This window comes from Vidua chalybeata, chromosome 7, assembly GCF_026979565.1.
Source record: "Vidua chalybeata isolate OUT-0048 chromosome 7, bVidCha1 merged haplotype, whole genome shotgun sequence".
NCBI classification, from domain to species: Eukaryota; Metazoa; Chordata; class Aves; order Passeriformes; family Viduidae; genus Vidua; species Vidua chalybeata.
This window is the reverse complement of record NC_071536.1, coordinates 6,271,451-6,287,728: the sequence shown is the minus strand read 5'-3', so window position 1 is coordinate 6,287,728 and position 16,278 is coordinate 6,271,451. Positions and strand designations below refer to the sequence as shown.

The window sequence follows — 16,278 nt, the reverse complement described above, 5'->3', positions numbered from 1 at the left end:
TTTTACAGAGAATAATGATTCTGCAGTTGCCTGTGACTCCACACCGGTGAACATCCAGACTTTTGTAGACTCCACAGGCAACAGGGCCAAGGGCTGCAAATCTGCACAGTCAGTATCCAAAGGGTGCTGTTCAATCAGCTGACAAGTTTTAGCTACCAAAATTTATGGGAGAAAACCACTCTTTGTCTTCCAGATTCAGAAGCTATGGCAAAGGCCATCTCTCCCTACTTAATACACCTTGGTAATTTCCATACTGTGGAAAACACCCATGCTATAAAGTGCTTTCCAGGTGTAAACTTGACCAAAGGCTATCAGGGTTATAAAAGTGAGTAAGCACCCAACAAAAGAAGTTATCTCCTCCTCCTTTGATCTCCCAGAACAAGCTACTTGTGCATATCAAGAGCAAGCCTTAAAACCTGGGCAGTGGAGGAGGGATGTAACCCTGGTTCCCTCACAGAGCCAGCTTTATTACAAGTTTCTCCCAAACAAAGCACAGTTCAGCCATCGGCTTATATTAATTCTTCTCATTTTTCAGATATTTAAATATACCAGCACTGATCCTTCAGCTGTGAAAAACATGGCAACTCTAAGGCCAAAAGCAGCATTAAAATGAGTTATTTTAGTCCAGTTTTGAACAGAATGTTTTAATTGGAGATCCTACTATGATCTTACTGGGAGCCATCTAAAGAGTTTTAGAGCTGTTTTATTAAGTACTCGGTATCTGTGCTCAGTGTTTGAGGTGAAAAATAAAATCACATTTTGATATACAGAATGACCTCTGTAAACAAGGTTTTATAAAATCTGCATCTAAAGAAAGTCAAAGGTATTTTCCCCCTCTAATAGCTTTCCAGTAGACCGTGCACAAATATTAGAGCATAACTAAGCAAGGAAAAAGGCAGTGAAACCTTAAAGGCTCATTTGCTAATAAAGTTGAAGTGCTGAGTAAATCAACCTAAATCAAGATTAACTTCATTTTAGACACACTGAACACTTTCAGGAGGAGCCCTTCAGAATGGCAGAGGCAAGTATTAACTATCTCTGCAAATCTCAAAACCTACACAGACTAAATGAAGAAAAAATACTCCTGGTTGAGGCTGCCTCACAATTCCTATGTAAAAACTTCACATTACACATAACAAATGAAAGAAACTAGTGTTTAGCATACATGCTCATTCTCTTTTTGATCAAATTTTAAGCTGTTCAGCTCTTTTCAGAGTTGAAACAACAAAATTAATAGCAGAAAGGAGGAGCCACTGCTAAATTGAGTTTGCAACAAAGACAAATTGACATTGGTATAGTACTCACACATAATTTTACCGGAGGCCCATCATACAATTGTTTATGCAACTTTAAAGTATCATAATAACAAAAGCACCAGGCAGCAAAGTAATCAGAAAGTACCTTCTGCCATGCAGCACCAAACTCACCCCCAAGTGAGGAAGATTTCTACTTTAAATTCAAAATATGGTATATTCCTCACATTTTCTCCAAATGAGGGTACTCAGGATACTCTTCATCTTACCTAGGTCCAAGAACTCCATTCTGTTAAAATCTTTTTAAAATTAACTAAACCCAAAAATTCCTCTGCAATCTGCTGAGCAGCCCTTCCTTTTGCATCTCTGCCAAAAGCACTCTGCGTGGAAAAATCCTGACCCCGGTGCTTTCCTACACCTATAAAAGGACATTATTCCCAACAACTGCAAGAGCCTTGCAGGGAAGGGAAATTGAAAATCTTCACTCTGTCTCCCTTGTGCTTCAGCCCCCAGGGGCAGGGTGAGGGACTGTACCCAAGTCTTTTGTTTTCTTTCATCACGTATGATGATGCAAGAGTGCTCCTTAGATCACTGCTCTCTGCTTTCACATAGGAAAACAAGGGATACTTAGGAAAATAAGGACCTACCTTTTACTGGAACTGCTTATGAAACTTGATTTCCTGTTTGTCTCACTACCACAGAGCTCCTCTGATGTCCAATAATATCTGCACTCCAGCAACAGCTTTTCTTTCAGGCGAGCACTCATCTGAGATTTCCTTCCTCACAGATTCTTGTGCTCACACAACTCGGAACTTACCTGTGACAAATCCACTCTCTTGCCAAATCTGATGGACTTTTCAAGGTGTTGACCAATTTTGTTCAAGGGCTTTACGGTGTGATGCCAGGCAATGGGAAATCAAGCTTAGAAGCACAAGAAGATAGCCAGAGTTCCAAATAAAGACATTTTTTATGAAGCAATCTTGAGTTAGCAGTATAGATAGCTCTCAACCACAAAGAGACCTAACCCTGGAGCATCAGGGAAGACATTTCTTTCTTTCCCAAAAGAAAAACAAAGCACCCCTTCCTCTTCAAGCACATAAATCTCAAAAAATAATTTAAAAAATAAGTAAGTTCCAGTAAAATGTAAAGAAGGAACACAACTCACAAAGACAAAACCATAATCCTGAACACAAGAAGCTTCTTGTCTCAGAGCTCCCTGGCACTTCCACAGATGCTCAGTATCACACAGAAAAAAAAAAGCTCAGTAACAACCAACTTCCACCAACACACACAACTCAGGAAAGCAGTCCGACATTCCCAAACCCCTGTAACCAGGTGATACTCACAGAGGACAGCTCTGGAATGAGGTTACAGGCACACCCTGGCTGTGCTGGCAGCGGGCTGGCTGTGCATTCGAGGGGACAGCACTGAGTCACAGCCCTGGGCAGGCAGCACTGACTCAGCCCCGCGCTCCTGCTGGGAACAGAAGCTCAAGGTAACCCCGGCAGCTTTTGTGGAGGAGATGGATTCCCTTGGCTTGGGGACAGACACACACCACAGCTGACCCGGAGGCAGAGAACAGGAAAAGATCCCGAATCCCTTTGCAACCAGACATTCTTAAGAGGATGACTGTACTGAGCATCCTCTGAGCTCCCACAGTAACAGCAGTTACATGAGTTTCTTTGGGTTTTTTTTTACATTAATTATTACTTAAATGCACTCATGTGCTGCTGCTTTGGTCAGCTACAGCCCCAAATACTCATATCTGGCTCCTGCTAGCTCCCACAGCCTGATGACCTCTTTAAGGACTTAAATTGCAAAAACAACTATTTCTCATACCTACCATACAAAAAACATTCACTAAAAGGATTTTAAAAATGTTAAACAGCAGGAAAGAGAAAAAAAAACCCAGCCACTCTGTCTCCAAACAGGAAAGAAACTTTTGCTTTAGAATGTCATTTCACTTGCTTACATAATCATTTCACTAAGGTTTTTTTTGGTGGTGTTTTTTTTTTTTTTTTTTTGGTCAGGCAGCATTTCTACTATAAAGGTATTTCCTTTAAAATCAAGATACATAAATAACAACATCCACTGATAAATACAGCCCAAACCTACAGTTTCAATCTTCAGTACTTAAATATAAGCTGAAATCCACACTGCAGCAGCTGGATGGCCTGAGTTTCAAACGTGCCAAGCACCTACCGGTTTCAGAAGTTGCAGGAATAGCAAGAGCTCTGGTCTCTCTTCAGCAGACCAGGTATTCTCAGGCATCCAAGCAAAGAGCCTCAGGGTCCTGCACCAGCATGACTTCAAACACAAGAGCCTAACAAGACACTCACTGCAAGCACCTGGAGATAGCCCATTTCAGCTTCACCTGAAACCACCCTGGCACCAATACCCAACCCAGCCCCTGCAGCAGCGAGGGAAACATTCCCCACCTGAAGCACAACTACCACTGCCATCCCCAAAACCTCCTCGAGGCACAGGTGACACTGACACCACTGATTGCTGGGAGGGCATGTTACACTCATGGTCTGTCCTAGGGTGCTCTCAGAGCAGTGTTTACCATTACCCTGCTCAGCAGGAACCCCTGGTTCCCATCCAGAATCTCTGACCCAGACACTGGGAAAAAACCACAAGGCAGCAGTCTGGGGTTTGCCAAGTGTAGGCATCAGTTTGCTAGGGAGTAGCAGAGCCTCACCTGGTCCCAGTTCCAAACTGTCTGAACTAGTAAGCCCAGCCATTTAGGCTTTACTCACTTAAACCAAAACATGGGTGGCTTTTAAAAGAGAAAAAAAGTCCCATTTAGTTAAAAGTTCTCCAGAAGACCTTTGTGCTCATAGCAAGCCAGAGGCCTGCAACTGAGGGCTTACGGAACTGCATTTCCATTCCCAAAACACATACAGCTCAACTTCCAACTGAGCAGATAAATCTGGGTAACTGGGGGCAGTATCCAAGTGGGTCAGGGTCTGTGAGCAGTGTGATCAAAGCTATGAGACACTCCTGTCTCCAACACTGAGCACAATGGTACCTTCTCAGAAAACAAGTGCTCACAGAGCAAACACTGCTCCTGCTGAAAAAAGTTGGCTATTTTTTCTCTCTCGAGCTGAGGAGCCAGTACTCTTGAATGTCAGCAACACAGAGAAGCCCCAGCCAGCATGCTGGCTGCTGAAAACAAACCCCAAAAAGCATGTGCACATGAGAGGCTGGGCCAATGCTCAACCGTCACGCTCTGATAAACCACCCGGCAAGATGTGAGAAAACCCCTCGTGCTGTCCTTGCTCCTAACTACTGAAAGCAAGAACGGTGTGCTCACACAGCCGCAGCCTGGGACACTTGGAAGGCATCCCAGGAAGGATCAGCACAACCAGGATCACACCCGAGCTGCTCTGCCCCTGTCTGATGGAAAACTGTGGAGTCAGAGCACAGATGAATGGGGCTCTGTGCTGAATTCATGGGGGCAGTGCCTCAGAGCAGGGGTGCTGCAGTCACCTGGCAGAGCCCACTGCTAGCCACCTCCACTTGGGCATGGATTTCATGAAGAAAAACAGGACTGCTCAACCTTGGGCTGTCACAGCAGCAGTGGGAAGCTTTTCTGTGCCAGCCCTGAACAGCGAGGGTTACTGAGCCTTGCCTCTGGTCAGTGCATACAACTGCACAGCGTAAGGGCCAAGAAACATAGCTCACTGCAGAAGGAAAAAAAAAAGATCTGGCAAAACCCCCAAAGGCATCTATCTCGGACATCCCAAAAGTAACAACAGTCATTCAAGATATGACTTGTTTATACTACGAGGCTCATTACACAGAGGCCTGCCTATTTTTAGAGGTAGATATTGCTACAACTGAGTGCTAGATAAACCCAAACAATTATTTTAAAGGGGTATTCCATCACTAATTATTCTAAACATCTCGTGCGTCCAGGAAGGTTGGCCTGCTGCCACTCTCCAGCATAAAACTGCTCCGAGAACAATGCTACAACTTCACTCTCAGGAGTGACAGAGTAACTCACAGAGCAAGCAGGGTGCCTGGGAGATCCTGGCTCCAGTAAGCTCACCACCACTGGGATAAAATAAAAAACAGCGAGAAATGAGACCCTAATATCGTTTATGCTAAAAAAATACATGAAGTTGGTTTTTCCTTTATATACCACCAAAAAAAGTAGATAAAAATTCAGAAATGAAAAAGAAAAAATTGAAGCCCAGGCCAAGGACCAGCATGGCTGACGGTGGCTCGTCCATCAATGCCGTGGTTTCACCAGCCTGAGTGCAGAGTCCTGAATGCTCTGTAGCCCTCTCTGCCATGAGCGGTGCTTCGCTCACCCGCGTCCTGAGATGAAGCCGTGAAGATGGGCAGAGAGCAGGAGTGGCCCAGGGCAGCGGTGCCCCTCGGTAACCAGGCACCAGACAGGCGCCCTTTGGAAGCCTTTTATCTTTGTTATTTTAAGCAAGCCAGACTTCTAAAAGCACAATCACAGATCTCACGACCGCAGTTTTGCTCCAGCACAGCACAAATCCAACCAAATCCCAAAGGAACAACGAAACCCACCGGGGGCCACGGCAACAGATGGAGAAGGGCTCTGCTGGGGTTATCCAGCCGGGAAGGAAAGGCGCTGGGATGTGCAGCCGCGTTTCACGCCCGAGCTGCTCTCCAAGGACGCGCCGCCTCCCCACTGCAGAGGGCGGGCGGCGGTGCCGGGGGCGGCCGGACCCGGCGACGCCGGAGGAGCACGGCGCCGGCCCGGGGGGTACCGGGAGAAGGGCAGGGCGGTCAAGCCGCCCCCCGCGGCAGCGGGTGCCCCGCACAGGGGTTCTCCGCTCCCCCCGGCCCCGGGCGGCCGGGGCGGGCGCCGTGACGGGCGGCCGGTGCCGCTGGGGAGCTGCCCCCGGGTCGGGCGGCCGGGGCCAAACTTCCCGCGGTACCGGCAGCCCCGCAAAATGGCCCCGAGGCCGCCGCCGCGGCCCCTGCCCGGGGGAGGCTGGCCGGGCGCTCGCCCCCGCCGGGAACGGCCGGGCCCCGCTCCGCGCCGCACTGCGCCCCCGCACCGGCACCTCCACCGCGGCCCGGCCCGCCCGGCCGCCGCCGTCCTCAACAGGTGCGGGGCGGCCGCGCCGGCCGCCGCCGGCACCTGCCACCGCGTCAGGACCTGGACAGGTCCCGCGGGGCGCTCTCGCCTCCGCCGCCGCAGCCCGGGCTCACCTCTGGCCGCGCCGCTGCCCGGGCCCCGCCGCCGCCGCCGCCGCTCCGCCATGCGCGGTCCCGGCCGAGCCCCGCGGCGGCCCCGCTGCGCCGCCGCCGCCGCGGCTCCGTGCGCGCGCCGCCGCCGACGTGCAGGCCGCGCCGGGCCCGCCAGCGGCGCGAGCCCCGCGCGCGCGGGGGCGGGGCCGCGGGCGGCCCCGTCATTCCCAATTGGCGGGGCTGAGCGCGAGCGGGGGCGGGGCCGAGGGCGCTCGCGCGCGGCGGAGATGGCAACGGGGAGGCGAGGGGCGGGGCCGGCCGCCGGGAAGAGCGGCGCTGATTGGGCGAGCGGGGGGCGGGGCCGGCCCGGGGGCGGGGCCAAACGGTGCACGGTTCGCGCTCCCCCCCCCCCCCCGCCCCGCAGCCCGTCCCCGGCCGGGCCCCCGCACCCCGCACCCCGCACACCCGAGAGCCCGCACCCGGCACCCCGCACCCGGCACCCCGCACCCGGCACCCGGCACCCCGCACCCGGCACCCCGCACACCCGAGAGCCCGCACCCGGCACCCCGCACCCGGCACCCGGCACCCCGCACCCCCGGCACCCCGCACCCGGCACCCGGCACCCAGCACCCCCGGCATCCCGCACCCGGCACCCGGCACCCAGCACCCCTGAGCCTCTGCCATTCCAGCGTCATCCGGGATGCGGTGTCCGTGTCCCAGTGCATCCCTCCACGCCAGGATGAGAAGGCCAAGCAGTGTTTTCCAGAAAGCGGTGGGAGATCTCCACCCAAACACCGTCAGTCAAGTTCATCAGTGCTCCCACCACGCGTATGGCTCTGGTGTTAGAGCTTCGTCCTCCGGCGGAACGGGGGATCCAAAAAGGATGAAATAACTGCTTTGAACCTCGGCTGTTTGTGACAGCAGGCTTAGAACGAAGGTGTGTGGTCACCTAGGGAGCAGGTTTCTGACTCACATTTTGCTCTTGACATAGAATCCCGGAATGGATTAGGTTGGAAGGGACCTTAAAGCTCATCCCATTTCATCCTCTGCCAGGGGCAGGGACATCTTCCACTCTTTGCACCAAGCCCTGTCCAAATTGGCCTGGAACACTTCAGGGATGGGGCAACCACAGCTTCTCTGGGCAACCTGTGCCAGGGCCTCACTACCCTCACAGCCACGAATTTTGTCCCAGTATCCAGTTTAAACCTACTCTCTGTCAGTGTAAAACCGCTGCAGGTCATTGCAGTTTAAAGACAGCTGCAGGTCCTGAGCCCAGCTCAGCCCATGGGATGCTGCAGGACACAGGGGAATGCAATGCTGGCCTTGCTCTCCCCAGTTTTAGTGGCTCAGGATCTTTACCCCACCAGGAACTGGGATTCAGGCTTGCAAAAGCCAATTCAGGCTTGCAGCTTGGTATCACTCCTCATCTCTGCCCTTCAGAGCACTTTCATCGTGTCCCAAAATCTCACTCCTGGCCACAGTTGACTACAGGCATCAACTGGTCAGAGAAATCTTAACTTTCCCAGCCTTCTGTGCCTTTGAGGTTACCTGACCACCTTTTCAGTGAAGGAATTTTTCCTAATATCCAATCCAAACCTCCCTTGGTACAGCTCGAGGCCATTTCCTACGGTCCTGGATATGTGCTGACACGTGTTGCTGCATCAACCACCATGGCATTGCTAAAACTTGGTGCTGAGAACTCTGTGTGCTTTCTCACCTGTTTCTCCAGAGTGTTTAGGTGGGGAGACCCACATTACCACGTCCCTTCAGTGCCCAGCACGGGCTCCAGGTGCAGCACTGAGTGGCTCGTGGCTTCTTCCTTCTCCCCCAGTTCCTGGTGAGGTAAAGATCCATGCAGGCATTCACAGGGAGGGCAAAGAGGACCAACACAAAAGCCAGTGCTGGAAACAACAGCCTATTTTTATACTTCCTTGTCTCATGGCACCGCCCTTCGCCTCTGCCCTGCTCAGGAGCAGCAGCAAAAATGGGCAGGCAGCTTTTGGCTGCTGATGCCTTCACCTCTGGGAATGCCTGTCTGTGTTTTCTTATCCCATTTTACACTCAGGAAATTTAACACTAACTACTGCATGTTTCCCTTGCCTTAGGATCAGCAGTGAAGCCAGGGAACAAAACCACTTTCCTCAGTTCCACCTGTGCATCACCAAAGTGGTTGTATCCCACCAGGACGGTGGGAAAATCACTGCCAGACACAATCCTGTGCCGTGTGCTCTGGGATGGTCCTGCCTGAGCTGGGAGGTTGGACCAGGTGACCCTTTGTGGCCCCTTCCAACCTGACCCTGAAATGTGGCAGAGACAAGGGTGGGGTGGGAGGCACAGCATGTTCCCAGGCTCCTCATCCTGCTCAATGGCAGACCCAGCTCCAGCATGGATTAGCTGGCTCCCTGCCACTGTGGAATGAAAGGGGCTCCCTCCCCAGCCAGCCCTGGCCTTGCTGAGCTGAGCCACTGTGACTCAGCTGCTGGTGCTTATGAAACATCACAGTTTTCCAAGTAATTCAAAACTTGCTGTGGGGTTTTTTTTGGGTTTTTTTTTTTTTTTTATTGGTTGGGTTTTTTGGCTTGGTTTGTTTTATGTAAACCCACTTTAATAAATGAATGGCTCTTTAACAATGTTTTTTTTCATCAAAGTCCAGGGAAATTGGAAATATTGGGCAGTCCCTCAATAGAAGTGACCATGTCGCATTTCAAACACCACAAGTCAAAAGCAGCTTCACGGTTTCCACACTCTGACAGTGATTTTCCACCTCAGGGAAACACAATTTGCAAACTGGTCTTGCTCCTTGGGGTCCCCACATGTGCTGAACACATCCCTGTGTGCTGGTCCTGGTGCACAGCTCTGCAAGGATTTGGATGGATTCTCCATCCCACATCCACCGTACGGCAGACACACCTTGCAGCCAGCACGCCACTTCCTACAGACCTGCTTTCAGAGTCCTTAACCTCACCTGAGGATGTGGTGGATGCACTGCCAGACCCAGCACCTCCTCCACCACTCTGTGCCACCAACCCAACAGAAGCTGCATCCCTGAAAAGCCCTGGCAGCGGATCCAAGCTTAGGAGTTTCTCCCTGCTGTCACCATATGATCCTCAGCGTGGGGCAGCTGCCAAGCCTGGGGAACCTGTTTCCAAATCTATGCTGCAAAAAGGAGGAGGGAGGATGTTTAACCCATTCCTTGCCGAGTGGCAGGCTGGCAGTCCTGTGGAAGGACAGTGGCATTGTCACCGGGGTGGTGGCTGCTGCTGTAGGACAACTGGGGAGTGTAGCTGCCTAATCAAAGATCCAACTGCTTCACAGATGGTCTGTAACAGGAATTTCTAAGGCCAGCACATGCTTCAAGGCAGTCTGGCAGCTCCTCTTGCAGTAACCTGCTTCTGTAGACCCCTGAACAATGCTGAGGTGTGTCCTCATGCCTACACGGCATCCTGAGCTGGGTCTACAGGCAGGATGGTGATGCCAGACAGCCTGTGAGCAAACAGATCGGGTGACAGCCAAGCAGAGTGCCCTGCCTGATGTCATCCAAGGGAAGAGCTGGGTCAGGGCAGCCTCAAAATGGACAGGCCCCCACACTGGGCTGGGAACACATCCTAAAGACAGCGATCTCCATCCACAGGGAACTCCATCCTCAGGGTTGGAGGAAGAATGACATCCAATGCAATTTTGCACAAGCACCAATGGTCCTGGTCTTTTCACCCCACCAGCAGGGACTCCACTGCAGTACAGGGCAGAGGAAGGACTCTGGCTCCCCCTCATCCTCTCACACCCCCAGGCTGGGCAGCCACAGGCATGAGGCTGTGTGGTGCCACCCATGGCAAAATGTGCCCCTGGGGTCACAATGAGCAGGCAGGATCAGACACCAAAATGCAAAACTGCCTTGGGGACAGTCTGAGCACTGCCCAGCAACAGGTGATGAATCAACCTGCTCAGTGGTTCCATACAAGGCCAATTTTTAAACCATGAGCATCCAGAGAGGTTCTGGTCATGGCAGAGGAGCTCCAATGTAGGCTGGCTGTTACTGCTCAGCTGCAAGGCCCTGGCACCAAGACAGACTGAGCTGACCTTTTGTGGAATTGTGACAAGGAGTGGTCAAAAAAAAAAAAAAAGTAAAGTTAACATTGGGAATTAGGAGAAGGAAAAACTGGAAACAAGACCCAGCAAATGCTATTCAAGTACAAAAATCCCAAGACATCTGAGAAGCTGGAAAAAAGCTGGAAAATGGAAAAGGATTGTTTGAATTGGTTCACCACTTCTGTTTACACTGGTCACCACCAGCAGCAGCATCCAGAACTCACCCCAGGTGCCTGCAACATCCACTGCTTGTCTGATGCACCTGCATTACACACTGAGCAATGATGAGTGTCCCAGTGTTCTCTTGGAGCCCACCACCAACATCAGACATTGTGGGCGCAGCACCCCTGAAAGCTCCACCTTTACACAGAGGGCTTAAAGGTGGGTGGAGAAACATCAGCAGAGCTGTAAGAGTTAAGTGTCTTCCCAAAGTTAACACCTCCTGCTCCCAAAGCAAAGGGAGGCAGGCAGGGGTTGTTTTGCCAGTGAAGTGGAAGGTGTTTAGATGAACCATCACATTGGTGAGCAGTGATTACATGTACCCAGGACAGCTGTTAAGTGTATCCAAAACAGCTGTAAACACAGCCACGCTCCCTCTGCCCAGAGTGCCAACACAGCTCCAGGCCGTGGCACCAGGGATGTGGATGTGCTCATAAACCCATCAGGCTGTCTGGGCTTGCAGCCCTCGCAGCTGGAGGCACTGATGCCCCCTGGGCCCCTGTCCCACAGCAGGGCTCTGAGCAGCCCCCTTCCTCCCTGCGGAGAGCGGGGAACCAGGAGCAGCAGCATCCCCCAGGGAAACAATTCTTCTTGCCTGTCCTCTTCCGTGGGTTGGCTTCTGTCCATCAACCCCTCAAACAGTTCCTGCTAAAGCTGGACAAACCACACTTCAAATACAGATCAAGTGCTCAGCTGAGAACCGTCTGTCCATGTCTGTCCATCCCCCCCACCCCCAGGCTGGCTGAGCTGGAACAAAGAGGTGCCTGCCCCGGGGTGATTATCTCTTCCTTCATCTCCTTCACTTGGGAGGATATCCTGGTATCATCTGCTTTTACCTGCTCGGGGCCTGACATTTGTTCCATTTCCAGCACCTTCCTGTTTGGGACATTTCTTTGTCTAAGCTTCCTCTCCTACTTGAGTTGCTGAAACCAAGTCCAGGGAGCATCAGGCAAACAATGTATTGCACACCACTGTCAACATCCTCCACAGCAAACTGCATCCTACCCGCTCCTTGAGCAGACAGACCAGCAGCAACCCCCCTGGTCATGGCTTACTCAGTCTCAAAGAGAACCTGCACTGCATTCAACCACAGAAGTTCTCAGTTTAGGAACACTGAGCATGGATCCAGACTCCACTCCTCACTGCCCACCATCAGGGACAACTGTGGCTCCCCAGATGTTTGGGGATGATGAGCCACAAGGAGCAGACACAGCAGACCTGTATGGTTCATGTACAAATCACACTGAGTTCAAACAAGGTCACCAACACACCCCATCTGGCACAGAACACCAATCGTTAAAGCAGACAGAAACCCTTAGATAATATTTTATGCATCCTACTTGTAATCAAGCAGTCTGGAAAATCTCAGAGAATCCAGATGCAAAGGTCTAAATCTTAAAAACGCTGATGGCAAGGCACTGTGTTTTGTTTGCACTATTTAAATATGTTTGCACATATTTAACTTATTTCGTAAGGAAATTTGAATTGGTTAAGGAAAAAAAAAGCCACCACAAAAATCCTTGTCCCCCTGTCAGCAACACCACTCCTGATGCCAATCCCAGTTTGGATTGCCAGAGCACCCAATGAGGCATCAGGACCAGACAGAGAGAAACCACAGAGCCACACACCAGCTGCCTCTCCCAGAAAAAAAGTCTGACCAGCATTAAATTGCTCATCAAACTAAAAAACACAAAGCCAGGTTTAATGCCTCACAAAAAGCAACCATGGTGCAGAGCACAATCAGCAGATCCCAGATAATTATCTCATTGGGAAGAGTCAGCATGCAGGGCATGGCTTTCCCTTGCAAGGAAATGATGAGTATGGAGATAAGGGTGATCCAATTAACTGGACTTTATAGGGATTTCAAAATGGTATGTGGCAATGCTCTTAAGCACTTAAAGAATACCCAAAAGCTCTTAAAGAAACTCAGCTGCCATGGGATAAGAGGTAGAGCCCTCCTGGGATTAGTAACTGGTGAAAGGTCAGGAAGCAAAGAGCAGGAACAGGACTGCATCTCTCAAGGGAAGGTCTGCTGCATCCCACCTGAGTGCTCTGAAAAGGCCAGGACACAGCACTGGGACAGCACAACCATGCAGGATGGCCACCAAGGGCAGTGCTACCAACAGACAAAGGCAAAAATGGTAAAACCCGTTCTTCTGGGGACAGGGACAAGTGGGGTTGAGCTCTGAAGCAAAGGCTGGATCAGGTGATTCACCTCTGCCCCTCTCTTATGCAACATCTCAAGGAAAGGAGCTGCTGGTGCCAATCTCATCTGCTTCCAAAACCATCACGCAGCTCAAATTTACATGCAGTTGTATTTCCTTGGTTCCCTGAGGCTGCTCCTGCAAGAACCCACCTGGGTTGGTTCCAGAGGTAAATAAAGGGCAAAAGAAACAGACACAAGTGTGGGAAATATAAGGATGAGCCAGGGAAGAGGGCATCTGGGAAAGGAAATAATCCCACACCGGGAAAAACACTCACTGCACGTGCTGGAGCATGCAAGAGTGGCAAAAAGTCAGAAGTGCCAAGTCTCTGCTCTGCCAGCCACTTTCTGGGCCAGAAGGAGCAGGACACACTGGAGTTTCTGGAGCTGCCTGAGTGCTGGGTCAGCCACATTGCCCACAGTGAGACTGTTGAGGACCGTCACCATGGCTGGAGGGGTCTGCTGGCACCTGCAGCCATGTCCCTGGCAAGGTGCCCCAGGCAGACTCTCCTGTGGGCTGGGGTGTGACTGGTGACATGCAAGATTAAGGAAAGGTAAGGAGTGCAGGTCTTTTTTGTGAGCTGGGAGACAACTCCTCACCCCCAGACAGCAAACCTACAGATACTCCCCCAAACGACCCATGGAGGCTCAAAGCTCAGACTGAGCAGTGGCTGTGGTGAGGAAATGCAGGGGAAGGCAGTCAGTCCTGCTGTGCCCTAGCCAGGGAGCAGAGGAGAACAACCATACTGCAGCAGACCCCAATGCTCCCAATATTCCCACTGCTCCTCACCAGCTGCCACTGGCACCCTAAGTACAGAGTAAGAAGTGCAGCTGAGGGCTGGAGTTGCATGAGCCAGGGCCTGCTCTCAGCTGGAGAACCTGGGAGTCACCTCAAGGAGCCCATGGCAGCCCCACTGCTCCCAGCCAGCACTTGGGACAAGCTGTCTGGAGCCCAGCAGCCACAAGGTTTCCGCAGCAGCCTGGGAGGCAGCCAGCTCCACCCCAATACCCGCAGCACCAGCACATGCCTCAGTGCCAGGGCTGGCAGGGCTGGCAAAAGCCATCTCACACGCTTAGTTAGCTCCAGGGGATCAAAGAAAGCCACGGGCACATAAGGCAGCTCATGGCTTCAAACAGAGTGTAAGCAAAAATGCTCTCGACCCAGCAAAAGCCACATTTTCCATAGGCAAAGGGGACTTGGATGAGGTCTGTAAGGAAAACTTTCTAGGGCAGACAAGCCAGCGAGCGGAAGGAAGAAGGACGTAGGCTATGTGCTCACAACCCAAGGGATTTCCTTGGGTTAGGCTGTGTCTGTGACTCACTGCACCTTTCCAGGCTGTGCTGCTGCTCTGATGCAAGCCCTGCTCCAGCAGGAACCAGCCAATGGGCCATCGCAGGTACCACGGAGAAATGTGGGAGTAGTAAGAGCAGGGATATTAAAAAAATATCCCTGCACACCAACAACACTACCCAGGAGCTGATGGGAAGGGAGAATCCCCTTCCACCCACTGCTTTGTGTGTAGCTGAAAATACCCACTGGTACCACCAGATGGACAGGATACCCTGGCTCCCACTTGCAGACACAGCTCTATGAACAGCCTTCAAAGGCGAAATCCCCAACAAGAAAGAGAACAGCTCAAAAAAGTAGCCCCAAATTTCTCCAGTGCCGAGCTGAGATGCATTCACTGCTTACTCACTTCTTGCCAAGTCTGGAGCTGCCGGGTTGGGCCCCCACCCACCCCTCTGGCACAACTACTCCTTACAGCTTGGAAGCTATTTTTTTCCCACCCTGCTATCTAAAAAAGAAAAAAAAAAAAGGCGTGAAAGCTTTTATCATCCTGAAAACATGCCAGCTGCGAAGGCGACTCTGTGTCTCAGACGCCTGTTTCCTGGCAGATTTTAAGTCCTTTGCTCAACTGCTCGGATGGCGGGGGCAGGAGATGCCTGCAGCAGCAGGCTGTGAACTGGAGCTCTAAACACTCACATGTTTAACTGCTGCTATATTGCTGGGGGACCAACAATTCCAAACAGTGGGCTCAGAGCTACACACACAGCCAAGTGGGCGCCGGCCCATCCAAGGGCCACCAGCCTGGGTACAGGAGGTACTGAGGGGGGTCATGGCCCAACACCCCCGTGTGGGGACAGCTACCAGGCAGTAAAAAGGGAGGGGATCACCCTGCTCTACCAGATCAGTCACCCCTTCACTTCCCACATAATGAGGCTTCGCCCCTGTTGGCTCCCAGAGGTTTCAAGGGAAAGAATGGGACCCAGCAAACAGGCTGAGCAAGGAAAAAGTGCTGGACAACTCCAATGTTGGTGCCCAAATTTCCAGTGACCAGCTCTGGCTGTAGCCACCCAAAGGTGCTGGGAAATCCACAAACAACCTGAGGGGTAGGGACCCCACCTTGGTGCCACCCCAGAAAGACCTACACACACAGAGCCCTTCATGACAGTGATGCCTTTGGGGGCTCCAAAGTGCTTGGAGCTGGTTTTGCAGAGGTATATCCAAGTTTTGACTACAAGCCAAGGATTTTTCCATACCACCTCACGTCATTACCAGAGTGGGGAGTAGGGACTCTCTGGCTTGCAGTCAAAGAAAAACATAGCAGCATTGTCTGCCCTCCTTCATTGTCTCATGGTCTGGGCAAGCAATTCTCCACATCAATCACCCCCTCTTTTGTACTCTTGTTATTAATATTGTTGCTGTTACTGTTCCTTTTCTTATCTCATTGCTGTTTCCAGTTTTCCATCCTCCTTCGTACTTAGAATCACAGAATAAGAGAATTATACAATGGTTTGGGTTGGAAAGAACCTTAAAGCTCATCCAGCTCCTGCCACGGGCACACTTTACACTAGACCAGGTTGTTCCAAGCAGTGTCCAAACTGACCTTAAACACTCCCAGGGATGGGGCAGCCACAGCTTCTCTGGGCAACCTGTGCCAGGGCCTCAGCAGCCTCATAGGGAACAATTTCTTCCCAATATCCCAATATCTAACCCAGCCTTCTGGCAGTGTGAAGCCATTCCTCCTTGTCCTGGTCCTCCAGGCCCTTGGCCACAGCCCCTGTCCTGCTCTCTCTGAAGCCTCTATAGGCATTGGGGGGGGGGGCAGGGCTCAGTCTCCCCAGAGCTTTCTCTTGTTCAAGGCTGAACAATCTCAATTCTTGGATGTCTTTGCCTTCTTCATCTCTCACCTTCTCTGCCTTTCTGCACAAGAATGGCTGCACCTGGGGCTGGCCAGCCTGAGAGCAACAGAATGGAGGATGGGACAGAGTCAGCATCTCTCTCTCCGTGGCCTCTGCCAGCAGGAAGCTCCTGCCAGGCCCTGTGGGAAGAGGAGTGGC

General features: G+C 51.7%; 1 protein-coding gene across 2 annotated transcripts in view; it reads right to left on the bottom strand.

Moving 5' to 3' along the window:
• The window catches only part of ADARB1 (adenosine deaminase RNA specific B1), a 61,250-nt gene extending 54,735 nt beyond the window's left edge, over positions 1-6,515 (bottom strand). Inside the window, exon 1 of one of the 2 annotated variants that reach the window (XM_053947744.1) lies at positions 6,450-6,515. The gene's annotated coding sequence lies outside the window, so the exon portion shown is untranslated. Of the gene's footprint in view, positions 1-5,798; positions 5,818-6,449 lie in introns of those variants that run through there. The other variant, XM_053947748.1, reaches the window with a different exon arrangement.
• Between the last annotated feature and the right edge of the window lie 9,763 nt (positions 6,516-16,278).